The sequence below is a fragment of the Bombina bombina genome, chromosome 4, assembly GCF_027579735.1.
Source record: "Bombina bombina isolate aBomBom1 chromosome 4, aBomBom1.pri, whole genome shotgun sequence".
In the NCBI taxonomy this organism is placed as follows: Eukaryota; Metazoa; Chordata; class Amphibia; order Anura; family Bombinatoridae; genus Bombina; species Bombina bombina.
In genome coordinates this window covers 831,520,785-831,535,576 of record NC_069502.1, presented here as the reverse complement: position 1 = coordinate 831,535,576, position 14,792 = coordinate 831,520,785, and the positions used below count along the sequence as shown (strand labels likewise).

The 14,792-nt window shown below is 36.7% G+C and overlaps 2 non-coding genes across 2 annotated transcripts; one reads left to right on the top strand and one right to left on the bottom strand.

The window, feature by feature from the left end:
• Window positions 1-208: 208 nt before the first annotated feature.
• LOC128658549 (U5 spliceosomal RNA) lies at window positions 209-324 on the bottom strand. The gene has a single exon (XR_008402229.1). It is a non-coding gene; the product is annotated as a U5 spliceosomal RNA (small nuclear RNA).
• A 2,908-nt stretch (window positions 325-3,232) lies between these two features.
• LOC128658555 (U5 spliceosomal RNA) lies at window positions 3,233-3,348 on the top strand. The gene has a single exon (XR_008402234.1). It is a non-coding gene; the product is annotated as a U5 spliceosomal RNA (small nuclear RNA).
• Window positions 3,349-14,792: the final 11,444 nt, after the last annotated feature.

The window sequence follows — 14,792 nt, the reverse complement described above, 5'->3', positions numbered from 1 at the left end:
AATCAGAAAACGCTTTGCATTGGCGTCTGGGTACGCATATAATTACGCGCTCATGGCCTAGCTGTACTTCAATAGCTAAAGCCATTATATAGATGCTTTGAGTTGTAAACTCTCCGATTAAAACTGTTTATTATTTATGTAAGATTCATTAATCACTACATGGTAATGTTCATGACGTAAAGTTTGTCTATTGTTAGCATGAATTAGTAGCTCTGCCTGTAGCAGATCCTCAAAAAAATGATTAAAACTCATAGTTGTTCCTCTCCATGGAAATCTTTAGTAAAAGGCGAAAGATTTATTCAATCTGAAGTGAAATCAGAGTTTACGAATATATTTATAAAAAGCCTGTTCCTCTTCACATGCTATTAATAATGTGGAAGTTTCTACCTTACTTCAATTGCCTCACAGACTGAAATAATACAAAGTAAAAGCTGTTAGTGCAGATTCAGACAGATCTAGATGTAAATAATTATACTTCTGTATAAATTGCCTCACAGACTGAAATAATACAAAGTAAAGGATATTAGTGCAGATACAGACAAATCTAGATGTAAATAATTATACTTCTGTATTAAATTGCCTCACAGACTGAAATAAAACAAATTAAAGGCTATTAGTGCAGATTCAGACAGATCTAGATGTAAATAATTATACTTCTGTATTAAATTGCCTCACAGACTGAAATAATACAAATTAAAGGATATTCGTGCAGATTCAGACAGATCTAGATGTAAATAATTATACTTCTGTATAAATTGCCTCACAGACTGAAATAAAACAAAGTAAAGGCTATTAGTGCAGATTCAGACAGATCTAGATGTAAATAATTATACTTCTGTATTAAATTGCCTCGCAGACTGAAATAATACAAAGTAAAGGCTATTAGTGCAGATTCAGACAGATCTAGATGTAAATAATTATACTTCTGTATTAAATTGCTTCACAGACTGAAATAATACAAAGTAAAGGCTGTTAGTGCAGATTCAGACAGATCTAGATGTAAATAATTATACTTCTGTATTAAATTGCCTCACAGACTGAAATAATACAAAGTAAAGGCTATAAGTGCAGATTCAGACAGATCTAGATGTAAATAATTATACTTCTGTATTAAATTGCCTCACAGACTGAAATAATACAAAGTAAAGGCTATTAGTGCAGATTCAGACAAATCTAGATGTAAATAATTATACTGCTGTATAAATTGCCTCACAGACGGAAATAATACAAAGTAAAGGTTGTTAGTGCAGATTCAGACAGATCTAGATGTAAATAATTATACTTCTGTATTAAATTGCCTCACAGAGTGAAATAATACAAATTAAAGGCTGTTAGTGCAGATTCAGACAGATCTAGATGTAAATAATTATACTTCTGTATTAAATTGCCTCACAGACTGAAATAATACAAAGTAAAGGCTGTTAGTGCAGATTCAGACAGATCTAGATGTAAATAATTATACTTCTGTATAAATTGCTTCACATACTGAAATAATACAAAGTAAAGGCTATTAGTGCAGATTCAGACAGATCTAGATGTAAATAATTATACTTCTGTATTAAATTGCCTCACAGACTGAAATAAAACAAAGTAAAGGCTATTAGTGCAGATTCAGACAGATCTAGATGTAAATAATTATACTTCTGTATTAACTTGCCTCACAGACTGAAATAATACAAAGTAAAGGCTATTAGTGCAGATTCAGACAGATCTAGATGTAAATAATTATACTTCTGTATAAATTGCTTCACATACTGAAATAATACAAATTAAAGGCTATTAGTGCAGATTCAGACAGATCTGGATGTAAATAATTATACTTCTGTATTAAATTGCCTCACAGACTGAAATAATACAAAGTAAAGGCTATTAGTGCAGATTCAGACAGATCTAGATGTAAATAATTATACTTCTGTATAAATTGCTTCACATACTGAAATAATACAAATTAAAGGCTATTAGTGCAGATTCAGACAGATCTGGATGTAAATAATTATACTTCTGTATTAAATTGCCTCACAGACTGAAATAATACAAAGTAAAGGATATTAGTGCAGATTCAGACAGATATAGATGTAAATAATTATACTTCTGTATTAAATTGCCTCACAGACTGAAATAATACAAAGTAAAGGATATTAGTGCAGATTCAGACAGATCTAGATGTAAATAATTATACTTCTGTATTAAATTGCCTCACAGACTGAAATAATACAAAGTAAAGGCTATTAGTGCAGATTCAGACAGATCTAGATGTAAATAATTATACTTCTGTATTAAATTGCCTCACAGACTGAAATAAAACAAAGTAAAGGCTATTAGTGCAGATTCAGACAGATCTACATGTAAATAATTATACTTCTGTATAAATTGCTTCACATACTGAAATAATACAAATTAAAGGCTGTTAGTGCAGATTCAGACAGATCTAGATGTAAATAATTATACTTCTGTATTAAATTGCCTCACAGACTGAAATAAAACAAAGTAAAGGCTATTAGTGCAGATTCAGACAGATCTACATGTAAATAATTATACTTCTGTATTAAATTGCCTCACAGAGTGAAATAATACAAAGTAAAGGCTATTAGTGCAGATTCAGACAGATCTAGATGTAAATAATTATACTTCTGTATTAAATTGTATGATGTGAAATCCAAAATAATCAGGGTAAGGCACAGACCGCAAAATAAATCATTAGTGCAGGGGTTATACATCAGAGCATTTTATTTTTTCTTGTGCATATATCATTTTGAACAGTTTTATTTGTTAAAAAAATGCTGTTCTGCACGGTTCACCCCTGGATGTAACTAAAGGTCCATTTTTTTCATCTAAGAAGAAGCTGTTTTGTTTGTAACATATTACAGGAGTTTATGTGCTAGAGCACTTTTGCGCGTCACATCTTGCGTGACCGTATAACGTGTTTCTCTAAACTGGTAAGTTTGTCGCGATTCTTTACCATGTTCTCCACTTTTCTAAAGACCTTGGCACAAGCTTATTATTTGTTCTCATTTGCATACCCATAAGGCTCTATGCATAGTTTTCTGAACGGACTAAATGTTATGTTAGATATCCTTTAGGTTACTAACATAATATTGCAGTCCTATACTTTTATTATGTCACGTTGTTATATTACACAATGTATCTATATGATACATTAAACATTTGTTTTTCTCTTTATGTTCAGTAGATATCAATTGTTATGGGGCTTATAGAAATTTGTTTCAGAGTTATACTCTGGTTTCTCTTCAGATCAAATAAATCTTATGCCTTTTAATAAAGATTTCTGTGGAGAGGAACAATCATGAGTTACCGTGAATTTTTTGAGGCTCTACCACATGCAGAGCTATATTTTCTTGTTGATAACAGATAGCTTTGGATATTCTTATAAAATACTGCGGAGTAGTCTTTAGTTGGAGTCTATTTAAATTGCAGGAATAATTATATTGAGCTAATGCATTATGCGCGATGTATATGATAACCTGCCTTTGCACAATTTGTATGCGGGAGGGAAAGAGAAGCATATATTTACATGGAACAAGGTTCATAAAATTGGATGTTACATCTAAACGTATAAGCAGAGAACAGGACGCATCCACTGGGCGTTACAGCCAATCAAAAATGATCCTATGTGGTATCTGCTAAAATGCAAGTGCGCTGCAGTTTTCATTATTTGCATACCCATGATGCTTTGTGAAAATGTATTTAGTCAGAATTCTTTCTTGCTAATATATCCCCGTGTTATTTTGTAAGCAACGTTATTACTTAATCATCCATCCAGTTTAATAGATAACCGTGAAAAAAAAGCCAATCTGCAAAAATCACCCTCAGTGCACTAGTAACTGTTTACATGTAGATCAGTAGCTTTACCGAGTTTTAGTTAGAAACCTTCGTGCCTCTTGGAGTATGGTAGAAACTTTCCAATTTTTGGAAGCCTGTGATAGAAAAGCAGGCTGCTATTAAAGTTAAAAATAGATGTGAAGTCTTCTAAAGAAAACTCTTTTACTAGAATATTAAGAATCATTAAATGAAAGAGTAAATTAACATTAAACTCTCTAGTTTTATAAGTTAGGAGAATAGATAACTACATCTTCGGAGTGATCTCCAGTAACGTTGGTGTATTTATCAACAGCAATTTCACACAATGTATTGTAATTACGAAAATTAAAGGAGCAGTAAACCTACAAAATAATGTTATATAATTCATATAACATTATCTTAGCACAAACTTTATGCAACATATGTAATTTTTGTACAAGCACCCCCCAACAGTAAAACCCACCCCCCACCCAACCAAACCCCCAAATAAAATTCTATCTAAATAAACCTAAGCTAACCATTGCCCTGAAAAGGCATTGCACTTAAAAGGGCATTTAGCTCTTTCGCCATGCCATGAAAAGGGCAATCAGCTCTTTTACGAAGTGCCCAAACCCTAAGCTAAAAATAAAACCCACCCAAAAAACTCTTAAACCCCCACCCCGAAGTTCCACTTACAGTTTTCAAAGACCGGACATCCATCCTCATCCAAGCGGGCAGAAGTCCTCATCCAAGCGGCAGAAGTCCTCATCAAAGCTGGCAGAAGTCTTCATCCAAGCAGCAGAAGTCTTCATCCAGACGGCATCTTCTATCTTCATCCATGCGGCGCTGAGCGGTCCAACTTCAAGACATCCTGTGCACAGTATCCTCTTCTTCCTATCGTTGCTGGAAAATGAAGTTCACTTTAAGTGATGTCATCCAAGATGGCGTCCCTTACATTCCGATTGGCTGATAGAATTCTATCAACCAATAGGAATTAAAGGGGAAAAATCCTATTGGCTGATCCAATCAACCAATAGGATTGAGCTTTAATCCTATTGGCTGATCCAATCAACCAATAGGATTGAGCTCACATTCTATTGGCTATTCCAATCAGCCAATAGAATCCAAGCTCAATCCTATTTTGCAATGCCCATCTAAATGTCCTTTTCAGGGCAATAGTAACTGATTGAAACCTAAAGAATAGTTGCGTTATACCTTTAATACTCTGCTGCAGTTAATTACAATTTACACTGTCTCTAGAAAACTATATTAGCATTGTACATTTTGTAACCTAGTTAAAGGCTTCAGTTTCCCTGACGTCATAGTCAGACCTGCAGACATGCACACTAGAACAACTCTCCAAACTGTTACAGTTATTTCCCTGCAGCACCCGGAGCTTTCGCTTTGAGAGAGCCTAGCGTCTAAAGCTTATTGCTTTATTTAAATGTCCATAATGTTTTCTGCAATTATATAAATATATAGGTTTGTGCTAATAAGCTATCACTTTATTATTAACAACCTCAGTAAATAACAGCTTCTTAAGTTTTCACCCTCAGCTTGCTAGTTTCTGCAGACAACTACATTAACTTTCATCGCAAACAGCAGTACTGCCAGTAGGCGGAGGCAACATTTTTAAAACTTAAATTTTTAGAGGCTGGCGATGTAAAGCGGGCTGATTAACTTGTGTAAGAATAGACTAAATAATCACCAATTAATATTTTTTTAATGCAAGTTGGAGTATTAAATTGCTTACTGCTGCTATTCGAATTGCGGAAAAAGATAGAGAAGCCGGAATTTTTTGTGTGAATGAATTGCTTATGCACATAGAAACTAGTGTCTAGTATCATCATGATTAGGGCTCGATATATTAAGCTAGTCATGCCACTGTATGCCAAAGCTCACTTGCAATCCCGCCTCCTGCAAACGCACAGCCAATTACACGCGGGTAGGAGCTGTCAATCTCCCCGGTGGGACAAAACCAGGGAGATTGAAAGGTTAGGGATATGGACTGCAGGTTCTCATTGGCAGGCGAAAGCACATTAGAAGAATCAGCACCTGAGTATTACATTTTTCTGTTTTTGTTTAAGGAATATTACATTTAGAATAAGTAACTATAACATTCATTCAGAATTTAATGTGGCAGAAATCTAAAAAATATATATTGCATCATGTCCATGGGACCTTGGTATGCTTAATTAATGATTTTGTTTCTTTTTATACACACTTTAACCAATGGTTGCATCCTATGCAACACATACAGCTTTTTTATATTTATGCAGTGTAGCTATGGACAAATAAGTGCAGATTAATATAATTTAGGCCGATAAAGGGCAGATGCATGTGCACTAATCCACTCAGGTCGATAAAGGCAGATGCACGTGCAGTAATCCACTCCTTAGGTCAATAAAGGCAGATGCACGTGCAGTAATCCACTCCTTAGGTCGATAAAGGCAGATGCATGTGCACTAATCCACTCCTTAGGTCGATAAAGGCAAATGCATGTGCACTAATCAACTCCTTAGGTCGATAAAAGGCAGATGCATGTGCAGTAATCCACTCCTTAGGCCGTTAAAGGCAGATGCATGTGCAGCAATCCACTCCTTAGGTCGATAAAGGGCAGATGCATGTGCAGTAATCCACTCCTTAAGCCGTTAAAGGCAGATGCATGTGCAGCAATCCACTCCTTAGGCCGATAAAGGCAGATGCATGTGCAGCAAGCAACTTCTTAGGCCGATAAAGGCAGATGCATGTGCAGTAATCCACTCCTTAGGCCGATAAAAGCAGATGCATGTGCAGCAATCCACTCCTTAGGCCAATAAAGGAAGATGCATGTGCAGTAATCCATTCCTTAGGCCATTAAAGGCAGATGCATGTGCAGTAATCCACTCTTTAGGAAAAGAAAGGGCAGATGCATGTGCATTAAGCCACTCCTTAGGCTGATAAAGGCAGATGCTTGTACAGTAATCAACTCTTTAGGCTTATTAAGGGCAGATGCATGTGCAGTAATCCACTCTTTAGGTTTATTAAGAGCAGATGCTTGTACAGTAATACACTCTTTAGGCTTTTTAAGGGCAGATGCATGTGCAGTAATCCACTCTTTAGGCTTATTAAGGGCAGATGCATGTTCAGTAATCCACTCTCTAGGCTTATTAAAGGCACTAGTAACTGTTTACATGTAGATCAGTAGCTTATGGTAGAATCTTTCCAATTTGTGGAAGCCTGTGATAGAAAAGCAGCAGGCTGCTATTGAAGTGAAAAATAGATGTGAAAACTTCTAAAGAAAACTCTTTTACTAGAATATTAATAATCATTAAATGAAGGTGTAAATTAACATAAAATCTCTAGTTTTATAAGTTAGGAGAAAAGATAACTACATCTTTGGAGTGTTCTCCAGTAACGTTGGTGTATTTATCAACAGTAATTGCACACAATGTATTGTAATTACGAAAATTAAAGGGGCAGTAAACCTTCAAAATAATGTTATATAATTCATATAACATTATCTTAGCGCAAACTTTATGCGACATATGTAACTTTTGTGGGGCATTGCCCCAAAGAAATCAGTTATTTAACCTGTAGAAAAAATACAAATACCCCCAACAGTAAAACCCACCACCCTCCCAAATAAAATTCTATCTAAATTAACCTAAGCTAACCATTGCCCTGAAAAGGGCATTTGGATGGGCATTGCACTTAAAAGGGCATTTAGCTATGTTGCCATGCCCTGAAAAGGGCAATCAGCTCTTTTACGAAGTGCCCAAACCCTAAGCTAAAAATAAAACCCACCCAAAAAACTCTTAAAAAAAACCTAACACTAACCCTCGAAGTTACACTTACAGTTTTCAAAAACCGGACATCCATCCTCATCCAGCCAGCTAAGTCCTCATCCAAGCGGGCAGAAGTCCTCATCGAAGGGGGCAGACCTCCTCATGAAAGCCGGCAGAATTCTTCATCCAAGCGGGTAGAAGTCTTCATCTAGACGGCATCTTCTATCTCCATCCATGCGGCGCGGAGCAGGTCCATCTTCAAGACATACTGCGCGCAGCATCCTCTTCTTCCTATCGTTGCTGGAAAATGAAGTTCACTTTAAGTGACGTCATCCAAGATGGCGTCCCTTACATTCCGATTGACTGATAGAATTCTATCAGCCAATAGGAATTAAAGGGGAAAAAATCATATTGGCTGATCCAATCAGCCAATAGGATTGATCTTTAATCCTATTTGCTGATCCAATCAGCCAATAGGATTGAGCTCACATTCTATTGGTTATTCCAATCAGCCAATAGAATGCAAGCTCAATCCTATTGCCAATCCCTTCACTGGGTTCTTCTTGCCTCCAGGATTGAACACAAAATTCTCACTCTGACACACAAAGCCCTCAATTGCATTGCTCCCCCCTACATCTCAGACCTTGTCTCCAGATACTCTCCCTCCCGTCCTCTTCACTCCGCTCATGATCTCCTACTCTCCTCCTCTCTTGTTACTTCATCACATTCCCATTTACAAGATTTCTCAAGACTGACTCCCATCTTATGGAACTCTCTGCCTCGTTCCACAAGAATCTCCCCTAGTTTTAAAACCTTCAAGTGCTCCCTGAAGACTCTACTATTCAGGGATGCTTACAACCTACACTAACCTTCCTATCTCCACTGCTATCCCCCTAAAACCCCATAGCATGTAAGCCTATGAGCCCAGCTGTTTGTAGTTCACCTTCATAAGAGCCGACTACAACAGTGCAACTCTCGGCAGGACCCTCTACCCATTTGATCCCTGTAATCAATTTTTATAAACCACCCATGTTCATAGCACTGCAGAATCTGTTGGCGCTCTACAAATACCTGATGATAATAATAATAATAATAATTATTATTATGTAGGTTGCGGCGATGTCGGGGGTGGCAGATTAGGGGTTAATAACTGTAATGTAGGTGGCGGCGATGTTAGGAGCGGCAGATTAGGGGTGTTTAGACGTGGTTTTTATGTTAGTGTGTTAGGTTTAAACATACATTTTTCTTTCCCCATAGACATCAATGGGGCTGCGTTACAGAGATTTTGTTTCCGCGATCGCAGGTGTTAGGCTTTTTTTTTGCCGGGACATTATACAATCATTTTTTTTCTTTGCATAAATGTTTTGTAGATGATCTATTTATATAGCCCATAACATTTTTTTAATTTAAAATGTATAGTTTTGCTCATTTCTAAATAACATTGCTCTGATTTTCAGACTCCTAACCAAGTTTTGGGAGAATACCGACAGATACCTGCTCCAGCTTGATCCTGTTTGTGTAAAGGTTCTTTTCATATGCAAAAGAGGGGGAGTGTCTTATTTGCCACTTGCAGTGGGCTTTCCAACTGCCTTTTCAACAGAGCTAAACTGAGAGCTTCTAAGTTTTTAAACAGTTTTATACTGGATTTTTATATCAGTATCTGTGCATCTTATTCTTTATAGTAATGTCTATTACATGCAGTTATATGAATATTGGTCTATACTGTCCCTTTAAATCTCTGTAGTGTACACCAAAATAAAACTATTGAAACATCTATACATTTTACAACAATATTATTATTAAAAATTAATATTTAATCCCAATATAAAATATTCCTAAATTCTGATCAGTTAATTTTTATATACACATTGTGATTGATCAATACAATATTAGAACATAAAGCAGGCTATAGATATTTAGATTACATTACTATTCAATAGATATTGTCTATTATCCCATGAATGGATGCATTATTTCTATAAATTAAAATTAACTTGTGTTTTGTAGAATAATATTGTGCTGTTTCTTGGATAACAAGACTGAGTGTGTGTTAAGATTTTAAAGTTAAGGAAACTGACTAGCTGGTTTTGTTTTTCACATTAACAAGTAGCTCATTCTAGGTGGCAATTTAAGCCTGAGGTACTGTTTCTATACTCTGGGAACACACTTATTTGTAAAACAAGTCTTATCAAAAATAATACAAAAGGGTGCCTAATGACTAAAATATTATGTTTCAAGTCCTTTAGATAACAAAATTCCTGTACTGGGAGCGCAGCAAATTAGGTTACTAAAACTGTTTCCCTCGCTTGTTGGGTTCTTAGCCAGGCGACTGTATTAATAATTAAGAACTCCCTGTATTAAATAGACCAGCTAACTTTATGGGGCTTACGTTAGAAGTGAATCACAGTGAACCTTCGAAAAATTAATCTTTCTTTCATGTAATTAGCAAGAGTCCATGAGCTAGTGACGTATGGGATATACATTCCTACCAGGAGGGGCAAAGTTTCCCAAACCTTAAAATGCCTATAAATACACCCCTCACCACACCCACAATTCAGTTTTACAAACTTTGCCTCCGATGGAGGTGGTGAAGTAAGTTTGTGCTAGATTCTACGTTGATATGCGCTCCGCAGCAAGTTGGAGCCCGGTTTTCCTCTCAGCGTGCAGTGAATGTCAGAGGGATGTGAGGAGAGTATTGCCTATTTGAATGCAGTGATCTCCTTCTACTGGGTCTATTTCATAGGTTCTCTGTTATCGGTCATAGAGATTCATCTCTTACCTCCCTTTTCAGATCGACGATATACTCTTATATATACCATTACCTCTGCTGATTCTCGTTTCAGTACTGGTTTGGCTTTCTACAAACATGTAGATGAGTGTCCTGGGTTAAGTAAATCTTATTTTCTGTGACACTCTAAGCTATGGTTGGGCACTTTGTTTATAAAGTTCTAAATATATGTATTCAAACATTTATTTGCCTTTACTCAGAATGTTCAACTTTCCTTATTTTTCAGACAGTCAGTTTCATATTTGGGATAATGCATTTGAATTAATCATTTTTTCTTACCTTCAAAAATTTGACTCTTTTTTTCCCTGTGGGCTGTTAGGCTCGCGGGGGCTGAAAATGCTTCATTTTATTGCGTCATTCTTGGCGCGGACTTTTTTGGCGCAAAAATTCTTTTCCGTTTCCGGCGTCATACGTGTCGCCGGAAGTTGCGTCATTTTTTGACGTTATTTTGCGCCAAAAATGTCGGCGTTCCGGATGTGGCGTCATTTTTGGCGCCAAAAGCATTTTAGGCGCCAAATAATGTGGGCGTCTGATTTGGCGCTAAAAAATATGGGCGTCGCTTTTGTCTCCACATTATTTTAGTCTCATTTTTTCATTGCTTCTGGTTGCTAGAAGCTTGTTCTTTGGCATTTTTTCCCATTCCTGAAACTGTCATTTAAGGAATTTGATCAATTTTGCTTTATATGTTGTTTTTTTGTCTTACATATTGCAAGATGTCTCACGTTGCATCTGAGTCAGAAGATACTACAGGAAAATCGCTGTCTAGTGCTGGAGCTACCAAGCTAAGTGTATCTGGTATAATTTTTGGTATCTGTTTCTCCAGCTGTTGTTTGTATTGCATGTCATGACAAACTTATTAATGCAGATAAAATTTCCTTTAGTACTGTTACATTACCTGTTGCTGTTCCGTCAACATCTAATTTTCAGAGTGTTCCTGATAAACATAAGAGATTTTTTTTTTTTTTTTTTTAAATCCATTAAGAAGGCTATGTCTGTTATTTCTCCTTCTAGTTTACATAAAAGTCTTTTAAAACTTCTCTTTTTTCAGATGAATTTTTAAATGAACATCATCATTCTGATACTGATAAATCTTTGTATTTGTTCAAGATGGAATTTATTCGTTCTTTATTTAAAGAAGTATTAATTGCATTAGAAATAGAGGATTCTGGTCCTCTTGATACTAAATCTAAACGTTTAAATAAGGTTTTTAAATCTCCTGTAGTTATTCCAGAAGTGTTTAATCTCCCTGATGCTATTTCTGAAGTAATTTCCAGGGAATGGAATAATTTGGGTAATTCTTTTACTCCTTCTAAACGTTTAAGCAATTATATCCTGTGCCATCTGACAGATTAGAGTTTTTTTGGGACAAAATCCCTAAGGTTATGGGGCTGTCTCTACTCCTGCTAAATGTACTACTATTCCTACGGCAGATAGTACTTTATTTAAGGGAAATTGAATCATTTCTAAGAAAAGCTTACTTATGTTCAGGTAATCTTCTCAGACCTGCTATATTTTTAGCGGATGTTGCTGCAGCTTCAACTTTTTGGTTAGAAGCTTTAGCGCAACAAGTAACAGATCATAATTTTATAGCATTATTATTATTCTATAACATGCTAATAATTTTATTGGTGATACCATCTTTTGATATCATTAGAGTTGATGTCAGGTATATGTCTCTAGCTATTTTAGCTAGAAAAGCTTTATGGATTAAACTTGGAATGCTGATATGTCTTCTAAGTCAACTTTGCTTTCCCTTTCTTTCCAGGATATTAAATTATTATTTCAATTGTTTCTGGAAGGAAGGGAACTTTTTTACCAAAGGATAAAAAATCTAAGGTAAATTTAGGTCTAATAATCTTTTTTGTTCCTTTCCTCACAACAAGGAACAAAAGCCTGATCCTTCATCCTCAGGAGCGGTATCAGTTTGGAAACTATTTCCAGTTTGGAATATATCCAAGCCTTATAGAAATCTATAGCCAGCTCCTAAGTACCCATGAAGGTGCGGCCCTTATTCCAGCTCAGCTGGTATGGGGCAGATTACGTTTTCTTCAAAGAAATTTGGATCAATTCCGTTCTCAATCTCTGGTTTCAGAACATTGTTTCAGAAAGGTACAGAATTGGCTTCAGTTAAGGCCTCCTGCTAAGAGATTTTTTTCTTTCCCGTGTCCCAGTTAACACAGCAAAGGCTCAGCATTTCTGAAATGTGTTTCAGATCTAGAGTTGGTTGGAGTAATTATGCCAGTTCCAGTTCTGGAACAGGGGCTGGGGTTTTATTTTATCTCTTCATTGTACCAAGAAGGTCAATTCCTTCAGACCAGTTCCGGATCTATCAATATTGAATCGTTATGTAAGGATACCAACATTCAAGATGGTTACTGTAGGACTATCCTGTTTTTTGTTTAGCAAGGGCATTATATGTCTACAATAGATTTACAGGATGTGTATCTGCATATTCCGATTCATCCAGATCACTTTTAGTGTCTGAGATTCTCTTTTTAGACAAGCATTACCAGTTTTTTTGGCTCTACCGTTTGGCCTAGCCTCAGTTCCAAGAATTTTTTTCAAAGGTTCTCGGTGCCCTTCTTTCTGTAATCAGAGAACAGGGTTTTGGTATTTCCTTATTTGGACGATATCTTGGTATTTGCTCAGTCTTCTCATTTTCGAAGAATCTCATACGTATCGACTTGTGTTGTTTCTTCAAGTTCATGGTTGGAGGTTCAATTTACTAATCAGTTCATTGATTCCTCAGACAAGGGTAACCTTTTTAGGTTTCTAGATAGATTCAGTGTCTATGACTCTGTCCTTGTCAGACAAGAGAAGTTTAACATTGATATCAGCTTGTCAAAACCTTCAGTCACAATCATTCCCTTTGGTAGCCTTATGCATGGAAATTTTAGGTCTTAGGACTGCCGCATCAGATGCGATCTCCTTTGCTCGTTTTCACATGCGACCTCTTCAGCTCTGTATGCTGAACCAATGGTGCAGGGATTACTCAAAGATATCTCAATTAATATCTTTAAACCGATTATACGACACTCTCTGACATGGTGGACAGATCACCATCGTTTAGTTCAGGGGGCTTCTTGTTCTTCCGACCTGGACTATAATCTCAACAGATGCAAGTCTTACAGGTTGGGGAGCTGTGTGGGGGTATCTGACGGCACAAGGGGTTTGGGAATCTCAGGAGGTGAGATTTCCGATCAGTATTTTGGAACTCCGTGCAATTTTCAGAGCTTTTCAGTCTTGGCCTCTTCTGAAGAGAGAGTTGTTCATTTGTTTTCAGATAGACAATGTCACAACTGTGGCATACATCAATCATCAAGGAGGGACTCACAGTCCTCTGGTTATGAAAGAAGTATCTTGAATTTTGGTTTGGGCGGAATCCAGCTCCTGTCTAATCTCTGCGGTTCATATCCCAGGTATGGACAATTGGAAAGCGGATTATCTCAGTCGCCAAACGTTGCACCTGGGCGAATGGTCTCTTCACCCAGAGGTATTTCCTCAGATTGTTCAAATGTGGGAACTCCCAGGAATAGATCTGATGGCTTCTCATCTAAACAAGAAACTTCCCTGGTATCTGTCCGGATCCCGGGATCCTCGGGCGGAGGCAGTGGATGCATTATTTCTTCCTTACAAGTGTCATCCTGCCTATATCTTTCCGCCTCTAGTTCTTCTTCCAAGGGTATTCTCCAATATTCTAAAGGAATGCTCGTTTGTTCTGCTGGTAGCTCCAGCATGGCCTCACAGGTTTTGGTATGCGGATCTTGTCCGGATGGCCTCTTGCCAACCGTGGACTCTTCCGTTAAGACCAGTCTTTCTGTCTCAAAACCTTAATTTTAAGGTATGGAGTTTGAACGCTTGATTCTTGGTCAAAGAGGTTTCTCTGACTCTGTGATTGATACTATGTGACAGGCTCGTAAATCTGTATCTAGAGAGATATATTATAGAGTCTGGAAGACTTATATTTCTTAGTGTCTTTCTCATCTTTTTTCTTGCCATTCTTTTTGAATACCGAGAATTTTACAGTTTCTTCAGGATGGTTTAGATAAAGGTTTGTCCGCAAGTTCCTTGAAAGACAAATCTCTGCTCTTTCTGTTCTTTTTCACAGAAGGTTTGCTAATCTTCCTGATATTTATTGTTTTGTACAACCTTTGGTTCGTATAAAACCTGTCATTAAGTCAATTTCTCCTCCTTGGAGTTTGAATTTGGTTCTGGGGGCTCTTCAAGCTCCTCCTTTTGAACCCATGCATTCATTGGACATTAATTACTTTCTTGGAAAGTTTTGTTTCTTTTGGCCATCTCTTCTGCCAGAAGAGTCTCTGAATTATCTACTCTTTTTTGTGAGTCTCCTTTTCTGATTTTGCATCAGGATAAGGCGGTGCTGCGAACTTCTTTTGAATTTTTTACCTAAGGTTGTGAATTCTAACAACATTAGTAGA